This window comes from Carassius auratus, chromosome 48, assembly GCF_003368295.1.
Source record: "Carassius auratus strain Wakin chromosome 48, ASM336829v1, whole genome shotgun sequence".
In the NCBI taxonomy this organism is placed as follows: domain Eukaryota; kingdom Metazoa; phylum Chordata; class Actinopteri; order Cypriniformes; family Cyprinidae; genus Carassius; species Carassius auratus.
In genome coordinates, this window is record NC_039290.1 from 8,954,292 (window position 1) to 8,968,465 (window position 14,174).

Here is a 14,174-nt window from a genome sequence, read left to right on the forward strand (position 1 = left end):
GTGTGTGAGAGAGAGCGCTGACAGAGGATAATCATTAAAATAACAGCTTGTTTCAGTCTGCTGTGTGTGTTTCATATGTCTGAAGACAACAGTGAGGAGACACACACTTTAGTGATTGGTCATTCTGGAATGATTTGTTCATTTTAAATAATCTTTTAATTTAACTCTGAACGAACAAGTCGTCTCGGGAGTGATTCGTTCAGTCACGCATTCGCAACATCCTACTAGCTTTGTACTGAAATTAGTTTCCCTCTTTTGAGTCTCTGGGTTTTTTGAATAATTCGTTCATCACGTGACAACCCCCTAAGCTTTAACTTTCCAGTCTGAACCTCAAACAGATTTAATACTAATAACCAACTCTTTATTAACTTTCACACCACATTCAGTGTTTTAATTGAAAATAACCATCATGACAGAAATTCTCACATTTATATACAGTAAATAATAATAAGCCAAAAAAACTAAAAACATAACATAACTGTAAGAGTAAATAATAATAATGATGATAATAAAAAAAAAAAAAAAATAATAATAATAAATATGCACCCGTTTGTAAGGAAATTAATTTCTCGATCCAATGATGTCACATCATGTGACAAAAGAATGACTCGAAAGATGAACCAATCAATTCTCTTTCCAGCTCAGACTGCATAGGTTTAGTTTATGGGGGGCTGTCACGTGATGAACGAATGACTAAGAGGTGAGTTGAACTATAGACTGCTATAGTTGATCATAGACTGAAGACCCAGGTAAATAACGAATGAATATTTTTCTGTTTCTTATATCATTATAGTTTTGAATTGTTTGTAGTGTGATCAACGTTTGCATAAGTACTTGATGTGTTAATTTAGTTTATTTTAGTTACATTCATTATTTTTAATCACACTTAGTTTTTCAAGCCTCAACACAAACACACACTGCAAATGCAAACAAGTACACAAACATAATCATACAATCACAAACACACACACAAACGTAAACATACAGAAAACATAAACATACATGCAAATAAACATAAACATACAAATGCAAACATACTGTTAAAACAAACATACAAACTAAAACTTACAATGTAGGGGTTGCACAGACTAATTGATTAGTCGACTTCAATGTTCTGCCATGACGCTTTAAGCTTGAAGTCGACTAGTCGCCGGTCCTATAGAGGGCACAACAGTATAATAAAACTTTGAAGGGCTTTCACATTTACACTCCATTTCCAAACAGTTAAAATAACAAATACATACATACTATGAAAGCCCTCCACATGCATGTGTGATTATATTACTGGATGCTTGAAATTGAACGGGAGAACGCACATTCTAAACAGTTTATTGTACAGGTAAGTTAATCGCTGTTCTAATTTAATGTGCTGCTGCACTGTAATACACACATACAGGCTTCAGACAGCAGCTTGTACGTCACACGCTGATCGCTCGTGCACAGAATCATTCAGCGCAGAAATGTACTGTCAACTCTTTTCTGTGATTTCTCAATAAAATAGCTTGGAAACTGAAACGTTCTATAATTTATTTCTTAATAACTAAATCCCACAGCTTCACTAATAGAAAGATGCTGCCATGTAGAAATAATTCACACACAATTGCTCTCACTGATTTGTTTATATAAATGTAATCTTTACTGTGCTACTTTATCTATATCTGATTTAAAATTAGCAGAAATCTGTGAGAAATATAACAACCCAAAGACAAGAACTGATAAAAATGTGCTATTATATGAGCAATAGCCATGTAAGCTGTGCTGTGTCATATAACATAGCTGTGCACAGGGTGTTTGTCGCAGCTCCAAGCTTATGTTCATTAATGATGTTATAACAAACTCATACTTCTATGGTAAAAGTTTACTATAAATCTGAAAGTATTTTGGGGAGGGATCTACATTCCAACTTTTCAAAATCTTTAAACTGTTTGATGTAAAAAATAAAAACAATAGAACAAAAAAATAGATTTTCTTCGTAGAGATATATTATGAAATAACAACAACAGTGAAATGCACAATAATAAATCCAAAACAAATTAACATACCATAATCCAATAGAACAAATGACTCAACCAACAATTAAAAATACAAAATGCATAGTCATGATTATATGAGCATGTAATGTCGGATGTAATGAGTGCGGGAATACTTAGGCCATGTGCCACAGTCCATAGTTGAAAGAAGAACTCTTCTAGACAATGTAGATGTACCCAATTATTCAATCCTTGGTAACAGTCCAGATCAAATTCAATACTCCACACCGCAATTCCAGACAAAAGCAAAAAACATTTCTTATCCTCTTCAAGTAATATCCCATTTCGGTGACCCAAAGGCAAAGCTGGTAAATTTGTCCTTTCTATTTCCAATATGTACCATGAAATGGAAAAATGGAACATGGGTACAAAAAAGGTTAGGTAAAAGGAGTCCTTCTACAAACAAAATATTACATTATAACATTATAAACCTCACCAACAATGGAATACAATTTATTCAGCCACTATTGAAAAAAAGAACCTTACTTTGATCGAGCATAAAACAGTATGTTTCCCAATCAGGACATCAGTATGGGTAAGGTTACCAGAGGGAAGCCATGCTTTCCTCTTACCAAACAGTTCTCTCTTCTTCTACTTCTTACCTGTATTTAACCTTAGCATAAAGGAACAACAGTTTCCCTCTAATAGTGGGTAGTAGAATAACACCATAAATAACTTTGAAACTGTTACAACATCATCATCAACTAGTTGACTTCCACTCGACTTTCATCACACAACAGTCGACTTAAAAAAATCACTAGTCGTTCAACCCCTATTACAAAGAAACACAAATATAGACCCAAAATCAAACAAGTACACAAAATAGGCAAAATACACACACACACACACGCACAGAGAGAAACACAGACAAAGGCCTTTGCAGGTGTTTTGAGTTAATTAGCTGATTAGAGTGTGGCACCAGGTTTCTTCACTATTGAACCTTTTCACAATATTCTAATTGTCTGAGATAGTGAATTTGGGAATTTCCTTAGTTGTCAGTTATAACCATCAAAATTAAAAGAAATTAACATTTGAAATATATCAGTCTGTGTGTAATAGTCAAGTCACTTTTATTTATATAGCAATTTAAACAAAATACATTACGTCAAAGCAACTGAACAACATTCATTAGGAAACAAGTGTGTCAATAATGCAAAATGATAGTTAAAGGCAGTTCATCATTGAATTCAGTGATGTCATCTCTGTTCAGTTTAAATAGTGTCTGTGCATTCATTTGCAATCAAGTCAACGATATCGTTGTAGATGAGGTGACACCAACTAAGCAAGCCATAGGTGACAGCGGCAAGGAACCAAAACTCCATTGAAGAGAATTCCTGGTTCCAGTTTACTTAATTAATACAGCCTAAAAATCCTTTAAGGGATTTGGATATTAGAAGCATCTTAGTATGTTAAGTGCAAGCCAGGTTAAAGAGATGGGTCTTTAATCTAGATTTAAACTGCAAGATTGTGTCTGCCTCCCAAACAATGTTAGGTAGGTTACTCCCAAATTTAGGCGCCAAATAGGAAAAGGATCTGCCGCCCACAGTTGATTTTGATATTCTAGGTAACCCTAACCCTAACCCTAAGAAATATAGAGCTGAGTATCATCAGCATAACAGTGAAAGCTAACTCCATGTTTCCTGATGATATCTCCCAAGGGTAACATATAAAGCATGAAGACTAGCGGCCATAGTACTGAGCCTTGAGATACTCCATACTGCAATGAATTGATGGCGGTCATATAAGTACCATTTAAACCATGCTAATGCACTTCCATTAATCCCAACAAAGTGTTCAAGTCTTTGCAAAAGAATGTTGTGGTCAATAGTGTCAAACGCAGCACTAAAATCCAATATAACTAATAGAGAGATACACCCACGATCAGATGATAAGAGCAGATCATTTGTAACTCTAAGGAGAGCAGTCTCAGTACTATGAAATGGTCTTAATCCTGACTGGAAATCCTCACAGATACCAGTGTTGTTTAAGAAGGAATATAATTGTGAGGATACCACCTTTTCTAGTATCTTGGACAGAAAATTGATATTCAAGATTGGTTTATAATTAACTATTCTTTGGGGTCGTTATGTTTTTTTTTTTTATGAGAGGCTTAATAACAGCCAGATTAAAGGTTTTGGGGACATATCCTAATGACAATGAGGAATTAAAAATAGTCAGAAGAGGATCTATGACTTCTGGAAACACCTCTTTTAGGAGCTAAGATGGTATAGGGTCTAAAGTACATGTTGTTGGTTTAGATGATTTAACAAGTTTATACAATTCTTCCTCTCCTATAGTAGAGAATGAGTGGAACTGTTCCTCAGGGGGTCTATAGTGCACTGTCTGATGTGATACTGTAGCTGACGGCTGAATGGTTACAATTTTATCTCTAATAGTATCGATTTTTGAAGTAAAGTAGTTCAAAAAGTCATTACTGCTGTGATGTTGGGAAATGTCAACACTTGTTGATGCTTTTTTTCGTTAATTTAGTCACTGTATAGAATAAATACCTGGGGTTATGTTTGTTTTCTTCTAAAAGATAAGAAAGGTAATCGGATCTAGCAGTTTTTAATGCTTTTCTGTAGGATAAGATACTTTCCCGCCAAGCAATACTATAGCACTAATAGAGAGATACAACAACGATCAGATGATAAAAGCAGGTAAATTCCTATCAATAGATTTTAATCAACTTCTTTACTAAGGACTGGTGTAAGTTGAAAACTCCTATTAATATTAAAACTCAACGCAGAGCACAACAATGCAATTGTGGATCTGGTCAAGCTCGATTAACAATTGTTTCAAGACGTGTGCTTGGGGTTGATCATCCAAGCGAGCCAAATCAGTGTGAGGGTGTATAGTGTTTAAAGGCCGAAAAACTCTATGAACCTTAGGAACACTACTGAAGAGGTTGTCTTGAACATTTCCCTCAATTTAGCTGATTTGAGGTAGCAGGAAAGAATAATGTGGGGAATCACACTTCTACCAGACCTCCCTCGTAGAATTTTCACCTGATGGTTATTTAAATTATTTTACAGATTATACTCCTCCTGTGCTTCTCCAGATATGTCTGACAAGACTATATAGTTTTATCATGATTTTTTTCACTAACAAAAACCTGTATTTAACTTTAAAATCAACTTTTCAGACAGCTAAATCAAAATGCGGATTCATGGTCTAATGACATTTCTTGGGATTTAAGTGTATTTTTCATATAATAAACCTTGTTTTCTGATACCTGTAGCCTAAATGTTCCATAGGTAATATTAGTTTGCTTATGTTAGCAAACAAATGTTAATATAACTCAACTAATCTTTAATACATTACTATTGAATACTATATGCTAACCCTAACCCTAACCCTAACCCTAACCCCAATCATACCCTACCCTACCCCTACCCCTACCCCTATCCCTTCACTAACCCTACCCCTAACCATTATCTAACCCTAACCCTAACCCTAACCCTAACTCTCTAACCCTAACCATTCTCTAACCCTAAACTAACCCTAACCCTAGGGGTAGAGAATGGTTAGGAACGAATGAGATCCAGAAGCTGAAACATAGTTCAACGTCGGTAAATGCACTGTCCTTCTTATACTCCTGATGGCCACCTGTTAGGGTTAGGGTTAGGGTTAGGGTTAGGTTAGAGAGGGTTAGGGGAATGAAACGTCCAAGGTTCAAACCTAAGGTCTGAACCTGGTTGTGCTCGGTCCATTCGTCCGCTGACCACTAAACGCCGACCCAAGCCAGGCCAAGCCCACAGACACGCACCCCCCCTCCATTCCTACTTCCGGTTTTTAGTATGACCTCTTTTTTTTAAGAAAACATATGTGTTCGTTTAGTAAATTATTAATTAGATGAATAAATAAAGTATGTATATACCCGAGGTACCCGGTGGAGAGTTAAATGAATCCGGAGAAATCTGCTTATGGTTCAGAGTAAATACGGAGTTTAGAAAACTTAAGTCAGGGCTAAGAGTAGTCCAGGGTTAGAGTGGTTAGGTTAAGGGCCGTGATGTCACCGTGGTTACTGTTGGGTAAGTTTAGGGACAGGGCGGGTATAGCCACAGGGGTTACTAACGGGTAGGTTTAGGGCCAGGGTGGGTATAGCCATAGGGGTTACTAACGGTTAAGTTTAGGGTTGTGGTGTGTTTGACCATAGAAAAGAGGTGTGCAAGTCTAAAAAAAGAATCAAAAGGGTAGCAAAATAAAGAGTAGAAAGATAGAAGAAATAAATCTCAGAATTACGTCTCATTCAGTCCCCTCGGGTGCAGGGTATCCAAACGTTTAATCCATCTACTCTCGGCTCTCAGGCGTTCTTTCAGAGACCATAGTGGATTAGTTTGGAGCCCTGTGATTCGGAGGGAGTCGAGGCCATGAGCCAAGAAATGTTTAACTAGGAGCCTACGTTTTTCTATTTTGTGTACTATATTGTGTGCGTGTTGGTATGCTCTCACTCTCAGTTCATTCTTGGTCTGGCCGACATACTGCTTTCGACATTTGAGACAGTATATGAGATAAATACAATTTACACTCTCATGTGACAGAGAACGAGACAACTTGAAAACCTGGCCATTAAATCTGTTCTTGACCCATCTCGATGGGATGAAATATTTGCACTTGCCTATTCGGCCTTTAGGTGAAGGAGTCGGGAGTTTACTCTGTACTAAAACATCTAAGATATTTTTGTTTCTCCTATAGGCCGCGATAGGTTTATGGTGTTGTAGAAAATTTGTGGAAGTCAAGAACCGTGTAAAATTAGATTTAATGGCCTGGTTGAGCTGTGTACTGAAACACGAAAAATGTGTCACCAAAGGTATAATTTTATTTCTGTTTGTCGTGTCCGGGGCAGGCAGAGATTTAGGTGTGTCAAAAGATTTAAGTGTATTTCTCAAGAAGGAGCGTGAGTATCCGCGTTGTCTCAAGGCCTTGAAAAGAGTGTTCGTTGCTGTAAAGAAAAATTTCTGTTCTGTGCAAATGCGTTTAAATCTGAGTAATTGTGACTTCACAATCCCCCTGTAAGTGTGTTTAGGGTGGAAACTGTGTTTATGTAAGAGTGAGTGTGTATCCGTCTCTTTAAAGTATACTCTGAAGTCCAGCTTTCCTGTAGATAGGAAGTTGGAGCCCTTATAGGACACGACGTCCAGAAAATTGACCTCAGAATCATTGACTGTGAATTTGATCTTTATTGAGGCTTGGTGTGTATTCAGATGTTCAGTAAAAGTGACAAAATCAGCCATCGAGTGAGTCCAGACACCCCAGATGTCGTCAAGAAACCTATAATAGGCAAATGGTCTTTTCTCTGCTGAGGCTAAAGCAGACTCTTCCCAGTCCGCCATAAATATATTGGCGTAAGAGGGGGCAAACTTTTTGCCCATTGCAGTGCCTTTTATTTGTAAATAAAATTTGGAGTCGAATTCGAAATCGTTTTTAGTTAAGTTAATCTCAAGCAGTTTTAAAATGTAATCATCAGGTCTTTTAGAATCAGGAAATTTTTTCATGAACTTTTTGACTGCCTCAAGGCCAACTTCTGTCTCAATGTTAGTATATAAACTGTCGATATCAATTGTAAAAAGAATGGCGCCTGGAGGAATTTTTAATCTGCCAATTTTGGAAATAAAATCATACGTGTCTTTTAGATAACTGGGGTGTCTGATAGAAAGAGGGTTAAGAAAGTGCTCTAGATACTCAGCAATATAGTACGTTTCACTGTTACAATCAGAGACGATAGGTCTTCCTGGAGGTATCTGAAAGGGGATACTCCAACTCTTGGGTTCCTTGTGTATTTTTGGTAATAAATAAAATCTTCTAGGCCTAGGTGGGCCGTCACCTATTAAATATTCCTTCTGAGCCCCATTAATGATTTTCTTCGAGCACATTTCTTCTAAAAGTTCTCTGACTTCATCGATGGTGTTTGTATATATCGGTTCTTCAAGAGCCCGATAGTGATCACTCACAGCTAGTTGTCTCTTAGCTTCATAAATATACTGATCTCTGTCTAGAATCACTGTAGAGTTACCTTTATCCGCCGGTTTTATGACGATATCTCTGTTCTTTTGTAAATCTAAAATAGCTTTCATCTCTCCCTTTGATAAGTTTCTGTTTTCTTTGATACCCCAATTGATGTGTTTGTATGCATATAAATCAGCTCTGATGATTTTTGATATTTCTTTGGGGAGGCTGGATAACACTGGCGACCAATCTGAGGCGTGAGTAAAAGGGAGTTTCTTTTTCGAGATATTCTTCCCTTCAAAAAAGGTTTCTAGTTTCAGTCTGCGATGATACGTTTGAAGATCTTTTAACAATTCTATTCTTTGTGTCTTAAAACCGTGCGGAGTAGGAATAAAAGAGAGTCCTTTCGTCAGTACTGAGGTTTGTTCTTCACTGAGAACCAGCGACTGCGAAAGGTTTATAATGAGTTTGTTGGGGCCACCTATTGGGCTTGTGCTGGACGGCAGTTTAACGCTGTCATCCAAAGTTCAAGGATGGCCCTCGCTGTCGCTGGTTTCCAGTGGACACCGTCACCCTCAACGTGAAAGAGTGCTGACGGAAGTGCAGGTATGGAATTCAAGTGATTCTTTATATGAGTGTTCAAGTGCTCTAGTATACCCTGTTCCCCGTGGGGGAGGGTCCTCGAAAAGTTGATGAGAGGGAATAGAATCTCTGTCCCAGGCATTCTCTTCTTTATAATACTGTGCGCCTTCTGCAATTCAGTGGTGGCTGACATGCGGTATCTCTGTTGTCTGTTGTTAAGACCAAACGCAACAATCATTTTTTCCGGTACCGTCTCGAGCGTAGCTTTCTCAATCAGAGTGCCCGCGTGGTGAATCTTAGCCCCCGGGTAGCTTTCTACCTGCAGATCGGGGCAGTTGGACGCTGGGAACCTAGCTAAGTTTGAGTCACCGATTATAACAAATTTTTTGCTGATTTTAAGGTTCCAGTCTGTTAATTTACGCTTCGTATTGATGTGTCGGTTAGGTAAACTCCCTGGAGTCAAGGGTAGCATGGGGACTTTTGTCGTCACCCTCAGTGTTTGAGGTGTCGTGGGTGGTGGTGCCTTGCGCATGCTAGTAAATATGGGCGCAATTCTGGGCAATTCAGGTGATGAGTTTTCAGATGCTGTTTCCCGGTGTTCAGACTCCCCGATCTGTTGCGCTGCTTCATTTAAAAATTCATGTAAAAGTGCAGATGGCTCAGGATGTTGATCTGAGTGGTCAGAGAAGAGAAGGTCACTGGAGTGAGTCGATCCTGCCTTTTGAAAGGGACAAGGATATGAGTCCTCCTCCCCATCAGGAGCCAAAAGGGCCACAACGGGTTCCTCCAACCGCTGGGGGCCGACGAAACTCATCTGTCGGTCCACCCCAGCAGGAGCAGGAACCCGTGTGGGCTCCTCCAGAGGGGGCAGGGTGTCCCTGCAGTGCTTCTCTTTACGGGTTTTTTTAGTAGCTCTTTGTCCGAGAGGGGGGAGTTCTGGTGCCTGAATAGGCTGGGACTCCATCTCTCGTGTGTTGTCTACCTCTTGAGTCAGAAGGGGTTCAACCGCTTGTATGGGCTGGAGTGTTTCTTGAAGGCCCACCGTGGGGACTTCCTCATCAAGCGGCCAATCCCCCCTGACCAATAAACCCGGAGAAGTCTGAATTTCAACAGTACGCGATGTAGTCTTAGCACGAATCAGTGAGTCAGTGGTGATTACAGGCGGTGACGTTACTGTGGTACTTGCAACCTGTGTGGCAGTAGTGACAGGTCCGTGTGTTACTTGTGGTAGTGAAACTGTGGTGTAAGCTGCCTGCGCGGTGGTAGCCACACCAGTGGCGGACGCGTGTCCGCCCCGTGTTACTACCTCCGCGTAGGTTGGTGCACATGCATTCTCAGTTCTGAGTGTAACCGAAGAGTGTGGCCATTTCTGCCGTAATGAGAGCTTCCGCCTGAGTTAGAGTTAGGGTTAGGGTTAGGGTTAGGGTTAGGGTTAGGTTAGGGTTAGAGTTAGGGTTAGGGTTAGAGTTAGGTTAGAGTTAGAGTTAGGGTTAGAGTTAGGGTTAGGGTTAGGTTAGGTTAGGTTAGGGTTAGGTATATAGGGTAAAATGCGAAATTGCACCCCCCTATAGGGTGGGGTGCACTTCGTTTCTATAGGTCCTAGAGGGCTGAAATTCGGTATATATACTATTTAGAGGGCGCCCGATCGTTTGCATTTAGTTTGGTAGCTCTAGCGCCACCAGGTGCTGAGATGTGGTATTGCACCCCCAGTTGTTTTGCACCTAGAGGTCTGAAATTTGGTGTGTATACTAATTAGAGGACGCCCAGTCGATTGCACTTGGTTTCATCGCTCTAGCTCCTCCAGGGGCCGAGATATGGTACTGCACCCTTACTTGAGTTTCGCAGTGCTAGGGTTGAGTTTCGCTGTTCTAGGGTTAGGGTTGAGTTTCGCAGTTCCAGGGTTAGGGTTGAGTTTCGCTGTGCTAGGGTTAGGGTTGATTTTCGCAGTTCCAGCCCTAGGGTTGAGTTTCGCAGTTCCAGCCCTAGGGTTGAGTTTCTCTATACAGGTGTGTTTTTTTTTTTTTTTTTTTTTTTTTTTTTTGGAGGGGGCGGGGTGGGGGTGGCTTAATTAGATGGGTTAGTAGAAATTACAAACAGCTCCCCCCAATGGGGCGCACGTCCCTCAAAGGTTTGGAATAGGGAGCTGAGGAAAAAGGCACTGGCCGACGCTCGTTAGCTTATACCGGCTCCCCGTCCGAGGGAATTTTGTGGGCCCCCCAATAATTCAGAACCTGAGTTCCCACCCCCAACTGGGCGCATAAGTTTCCTGAGAAAAAGCCTAAACTGACCCTAGCCCGCGTCCTCCACAGACCTCCCGGTTCATCCACCCCTGTCCAACACTGCCCCCGATGCTCTCCCCATCTCCAGCCCACTCAGATCCCATCTTGCAGACCGGACGACGGCTCGAGCCCATGGGACCCATCTGGCTTCACATGCCCCGGTTTATTAACCCCCGGTACCGACGAATACCCGAAGCCCTTACCAACTCTATCCATCTGTGTCTCCCCACTGGGAGGCGCCTTCCGTTTCTCCGATCCAGACTCCCCTCTGAAAAGCACCTGACCATCCAGCAACGCCGTTCCACGTAGTCACCTGACCCCCGTTCCTAAGGTTTCGCTCAACTTGGGCCCCGTCGGCCTTTCCTAGTCTCCCCAGAGCAAGCATCGGGAGAAATGTTTAAGACACATTATCAATAGCGTACCCCAGGATCCTCAGGTGTTTCGGTTCTTTAAACGCTAGACACCCTCCACCGGGGCGACCCGCCCAGGGTGATCAGACCTCGGCGTGTGTCTCATAGTCAATTGGCTAATGCGACCTTGACCGGATCCGCAATGCCACTGTTGGGATCCCGATAACTCTCGAACAACCACCCCCGGCTGCCTGAACCCAGTTTACAAACCAAGGCAAGAAAATCCCGAACTGGACTCTTCCACTAGCCCTATCCCCCTCTACATCCTCCCTCCCCACACCTGGTGCAATCCGTGTACCGAGCAAAAATGTATTCCTCCCCATAGAAGACTGGGCTCCAATTAAGGCCTGTTAGCCCCAGGCCACCTGCCCTGCGTGCTGTCCAAGTGGACCCAGGGAGGCTGGATACTCACCGTGCAAGTGACCCTTCGTTAACACCGCAAGGTATCCGGGTCACCTGATACAAAAGGCCCAATCCCGTCAGGCCGAGGGAGTGAGACTGGCGGATGCGCATTTCTGCACACCAAGCTTCTACCAGCCCACCCCTCCACAAAGTCCATACATTGTAAAACAGAAATAATCCTTACCAGGATAGTCGTTCCTCTCGAATTTTCCGCCGTTGCTATCCCTTGTACCTTTTCTGCACCTGCTTTTACATTACCCCGGTCACCTCGTTCGTGGTGACTCCCTAACCCGGGACAATAAAGATCCTCGCGAAACCACCTCCTTTCGCCCAACTCTCCCGTCATTTCGTTCTTTTTATCACCTTCGGACCCAACCACCAGCGGATCAACTGACCAGCCCCCAAGAAAACCTGCACCGAGCGGGACTCAAACCCCGGTCCCCTACACCAAAGGCCATCACTCTACCACCAAGCCATCCGGGCTTACACGAATCTTCTCCCAGCACCGCCTAGAGACCAATAACTTTTAGGGGTTGTTTCCTCCCCTATCTCTTACCCAGACTACAATTAGAGTGTCAATCACCCCCAGGGGTACCTCCTGTCCTCGCCTTTATCCAGGTTAAAATTAAGAAGACCTCCTATGAGGGTTAAGGTGTGGGTGAGTTCAGGACCAATCCCCGCCCTTCAATCTAGGGTTAGAGTGTGGGTCAGTTCAAAACCACCAGGGTTCAAACCAGAGCGCTGATCAGCTTAGGGCTATTTCCTGCCCATCATCCTATGAGGGTTAAGGTCAGGGCGGAGGTAGGTTCAGGGCTATTCCTGCCCACCATCCCATGAGGGTTAAGGTCAGGGTGGAGGTAAGCTCAGGGCTATCCCCGCCCATCATCCCATAAGGGTTAAGTTTAGGGTGGGGTTAAGTTCAGGGCTATTCCTGCCCCTCATCCTATTAGGGTTAATGCCCCAGTCACCTCGCCCGTGGCGACTCCGCAACCCAAGACCATAAAGGTTACCATCAAACAACCGGTCCCTTCGCTCGATTCTGCCCGTATTGATACCACCTCGTTCTTTTTATCACCTTCGGACCCAACCACCAGCGGATCAACTGACCAGCCCCCAAGAAAACCTGCACCGAGCGGGACTCGAACCCCGGTCCCCTACACCAAAGGCCATCACTCTACCACCAAGCCATCCTGGCTTACACTAATCCTCTCCCCACACCGCCTAAGGACCCTTCCCTGCCCTTTCTTTTTAATAATGTTTAGGGTTGTTCCTCCCCTATCTCTTACCCAGACTAAAATTAGAGTGTCAATCACCCCCAGGGCTACCTCCTGTCCTCCCCTTTCACCCAGGTTAAAGTTAAAAATGCCCTCCTACGAGGGTTAAAGTTAAAGTGTGGGTGAGTTCAGGACCAATTCCCGCCCCTCGATCTAGGGTTAGAGTGTGGGCTAGATCAGGGACGCCCCCCGCCATCCCCACCACCAGGGTTCAAATTAGAGTGCTGATCAGTTTTAGGGCTGTTCCCGCCCAGCATTTTACGAGGGCCCAGGTCAGCGCGGAGGCAGGTCCAGGGCCACTCCCCCCATCATACTATGAGGGTAAGGTTAAGGTGGAGGTAGGAACAGGGCTGTCTCCTGCCTATCATCCTGTGGGGGTAAAGTTTAGGGTGGGGTTAAATTTAGGGCTAGCCCCGCCCATCACCCTATGAGGGTTAAGTTTAGGGTGGGGTTAAGTTCAGGGCTATTCCTGCCCATCATCCTATGAGGGTTAAATTTAGGGTGGAGGGTTAGGGTTAGAGTTAGAGTTAGGTTAGGTTAGGTTAGGGTTAGGGTTAGGGTTAGATTAGAGAGGGTTAGAGTTAGGGTTAGATTAGGGTTAGGGTTAGGGTTAGGGGTTAGGGTTAGGGTTAGAGAGTTAGGGTTAGAGGGTTAGGGTTAGGGTTAGGGTTAGGGTTAGGGTTAGAGGGTTAGAGTTAGGTTAGGGTTAGGGTTTAGGGTTAGGGTAGGGTTAGAGTTAGGGTTAGGTTAGGTTAGAGTTAGGGTTAGGGTTAGGGTTAGGGTTAGGGTTAGAGTTAGAGTTAGGGTTAGGGTTAGGGTTAGAGTTAGAGTTAGGGTTAGAGTTAGGGTTAGGGTTAGAGTTGGAGAGTTAGGTTAGGGTTAGGGTTAGATTAGGTTAGGGTTAGAGTTAGGGTTAGGTTAGGTTAGGGTTAGGGTTAGGGTTAGGTTAGGGTTAGGGTTAGGGTTAGGGTTAGGGTTAGGGTTAGAGTTAGAGTTAGGGTTAGGGTTAGGGTTAGGGTTAGGTTAGGTTAGGGTTAGGGTTAGGGTTAGGTTAGGGTTAGGGTTAGGGTTAGAGTTAGGTTAGGGTTAGGTTTAGAGTTAGAGTTAGAGTTAGGTTAGGTTAGGTAGAGGTTAGAGGTTAGAGTTAGGGGTTAGAGTTAGAGTTAGGGTTAGAGGTTAGGGTTAGGATTAGGGTTAGGGTTAGGGTTAGGGTTAGGGTTAGGTTAGGTTAGGGTTAGGTTAGGGTTA

The 14,174-nt window shown here is 42.8% G+C and overlaps 1 protein-coding gene across 2 annotated transcripts in view; it reads right to left on the reverse strand.

Annotated features, from left to right (window-relative positions):
• LOC113065763 (uncharacterized) overlaps window positions 1–13,256 on the reverse strand; it is a 15,910-nt gene extending 2,654 nt beyond the window's left edge. Inside the window, exons 1-2 of one of the 2 annotated variants that reach the window (XM_026237273.1) lie at window positions 11,837–13,256; window positions 1,070–1,156 (exon numbers count right to left, since the gene is read on the reverse strand). The gene's annotated coding sequence lies outside the window, so the exon portion shown is untranslated. The remainder of the gene's footprint in view (window positions 1–1,069; window positions 1,157–11,836) is intronic. The other variant, XM_026237272.1, reaches the window with a different exon arrangement.
• Window positions 13,257–14,174: the final 918 nt, after the last annotated feature.